This window comes from Nematolebias whitei, chromosome 4, assembly GCF_014905685.2.
Source record: "Nematolebias whitei isolate Nwh7 chromosome 4, NemWhi1, whole genome shotgun sequence".
Classification (NCBI taxonomy): domain Eukaryota; kingdom Metazoa; phylum Chordata; class Actinopteri; order Cyprinodontiformes; family Rivulidae; genus Nematolebias; species Nematolebias whitei.
The window spans coordinates 15438918-15442062 of NC_056501.1; the positions used below are offsets into that span (position 1 = coordinate 15438918).

Sequence of the window (3145 nt, forward strand, 5' to 3'; positions counted from 1 at the left end):
CTACCTACCTACCTACCTACCTACCTACCTACCTACCTACCTACCTATCTATCCATCTATCTATCTATCTATAAATACTAAAATAAACTGCTACTTACTACTTGTTCTTCTATTCCTACTTCCCAGTTTTTCACTTATTGCGGGGCTTCAGGATACGGATTCTCTGCAATAAACGAGTAACTACTGTACTGTATGTACACACAAAGTCTAGTCATGAGAATCTGCCTCGTACTGCCCCCTCAGCTTGCTTTGATATCCGTAGCAGTTCAGCTGAGTTTACTGAGCTCGGGAGGTGGCTTTAGAGTCAGCTGCCTGCTGCAGCCTCACCCAGCTCCTCTTCCAGCTCACCCAGCTCTTCACTCAGCTCTCTTTGTTCACCCAAACATATGGTTCATGGGCAGAGATAAGATTCTCAGCCATAGTAATAATAACAACCATAACATTTGACCAAAAAATATCTAATAGGAGTTCCACACTTGGGTACCAAACACTAACATCCTCACTGCCATCAAAGACGAGCACGAATCTATTTGGCAGAGCTTAATGTTAGATACCACTTTGATGAGTTGTTGTTTCACTGAACACTATTTTAACTATTTGCATTGATTTTCAGATATATGCTTTTACTCTTTTTTTTACAGATTTTATTTTAGTTTCTTCTGAGAATAAAAAAACCAACAACTTTTTTTTAATTTGTAGTGTTTTGTTTTCTGTGGTATAATAATGTTTTTTTTTATTCTGTGTTCCAAATAGATGTGTTAGATAAATCATGCTTAACCTGTCTAAATAAAGGTTGAATGAATTAATGCTTTTGATTTTTTCTTTGTAGAGAATGTTGAGTTACATATCCATTTGCAAAAAAAAATAAAAAATAAAATACACTTGAGTTGAGTTGAATGAATGAATGTTGAGTAAAAGCTTTCTGAATGGTCAACAAGACCAGAAAATTAAATTATAAATGCTGCTTATTACCGATAATGCAGTTCCTTAAGATCAATAAACCTCCTAATAATGCTGTTTATTTTTTATTTTATTAAAGAAGTTAACTAATAACTTAATAACTAGTGGCACTGTGGCTCAGTTGGTAGAGCTGTTGCCTCTCAGTGAGAAGGTCGCCGGATCAAATCCCAGCCAGGAACCTTTCTGGATGGAATTTATACTTTCTCTCTGTGCATGCATGGGTTTCCTCTCAGAGACCAAAAACATGTGTGTTAGTCTGATTGGTAACTCTAAATTGTCCTTAGGTGTGGGTGAGAGAGTGAATGGTTGCCTCGTTTGTCTCTATGTGTCCCTGCGATGGACTGGAGACCTGTCCAGGTCTCCAGTAATTGATAATTGAAAACAATCAAGATACAACCAGTTAATTACATTATTTCTCTTTAAAATAATAAAGATGTTGTAGTTTTGTTTGCTGCTGCATACTAATGTACCGTACATAAACAGCAATTAACTAAATATATAATCCTGTCCATGAGTGGTGAGCTAAATGTTGGTTATGAATCTGAACGAGTCGGCAGCTGTTTACTGATGTTTATCTCTAAGTAAATAACGTTGTTTTGCACTGTTTGTATTTAATAAGCCGCTTCAAACTGAACCTACAGGATGAATAGATAAATATCCACCTGAGAGGTTGCATTCAGGCCACTGTTCTCATTAAAGTACACGTTGCTTTGTGGTGTGCAGCTGAATTGGCTTCCAAACATTAAAGCTATCTTTACGTGTATTCAAATCCACATTATACTGACAAACGTAAATAACAAGACAGGAATTATATTCTGTCAAGTTTGTGTTCATATTGTAGGTTTTAACATTAAAGAGAAGGATAAATTAAACAAAAGTGAATAAAAACCTCTCACATTCTCATGCTGGTTAAGCTCTGATTGAGCGTCCTCGTCATAAATATTCTTGTCAACCACTTAGCAGATCCCTATCTCGAACTCTTTGGAGTGAAGTGCACTTCAGAGGCTTTTTGATGGGTCATTTCATTGCCCTCATCATCTTCCTTTTTTTTTTTTTTTTACACAGTAGACAATTCTAACTCCCAGCTTCCTAAGAACAGTAAACAGATAAATGTTGTTTTATGATTTTTAAAATATAAAACATTGCCAACTAAATTTGAACTGTTGAAAACCCTCATATAACAAGTCCTAATGCTTTTTGTACTCTCATATGTACTTCTGTTTCCTTCATTTTTGGCATTTATATTGTTAGCTTCCAAAAATGTCAGATGGAAGTTTATTTTTTCTCTTTTCTGTCACTTGTAGTGTCGGTAAATAAAAAGTTTAGCAGAGAATGAAAACCTCACGAGTGCAGTTTTAAATCTTTTGTGAACAGGCATGACATACCTATGATAGGTGCCTTAAATGTTCTATACATCTTATGTTCACATCAATACCAACTCAAAAACTCCTTTTCTTTGCTGATAGTCAACAATAACATGACTTCAACCTTTTACTTAATGTTTGGGTGATTGTGGGAACATAGAAGGAACTCACTAGCATTCTCCAAAGTATTTGTAACATAATGAATATGAAGTGCTTCACTGCAAAAATGTTACTTTTACTCTGTGAAAAGGCAGAGACATATTTTAAGATGGTTCTCTAGAGTGTTGCCCCCAATGGAAATGACTCTTATTTTCCTGCAGCCTCATGGAGGTTGACAATAACCAGTTTTCCACCTGCTTTGGGGTTTTATTGAAATGGTAATCAAGCATGCTGTGAATATCCCAAAAGGCACAAATAAATAAATAAAATCCCACAGTCAGCAGCTGCAGTTCAAAGTTCCACACTGCCTGAAGGATGAGTCTGACCAAAGAAGCAGCTGACAGAAATACTGAAAGGAAACAAGTGCAATAATAAATGGGATGGGACAGTCCAGGCTCTAATGGGATACAAATAAAACAGCAAGCAATAAATAAGAGCTTTGAACACAAACTAACTTTGATTTAAGTTAGGCGCATAACAGCAAAGTATTTATAGTGCTCTAAAAAAAAACACTATAGTAAATATTAAAATTTAAAACTAAATCAGGATAATCTAAAAAAGTTAAATCTGGTCCTCTGGACATTCAAAAAAACAAAACAAAGCAAATCAACAAAAAAATGTAGAAACGTTTCGTCTCTCATCCGAGAGACTTCCTCAGTCGA

General features: G+C 35.5%; 1 protein-coding gene across 1 annotated transcript in view; it reads right to left on the minus strand.

Moving 5' to 3' along the window:
* The window catches only part of fgf13a (fibroblast growth factor 13a), a 32148-nt gene that overhangs the window by 19024 nt on the left and 9979 nt on the right, over nt 1–3145 (minus strand). The window lies entirely within an intron of this gene.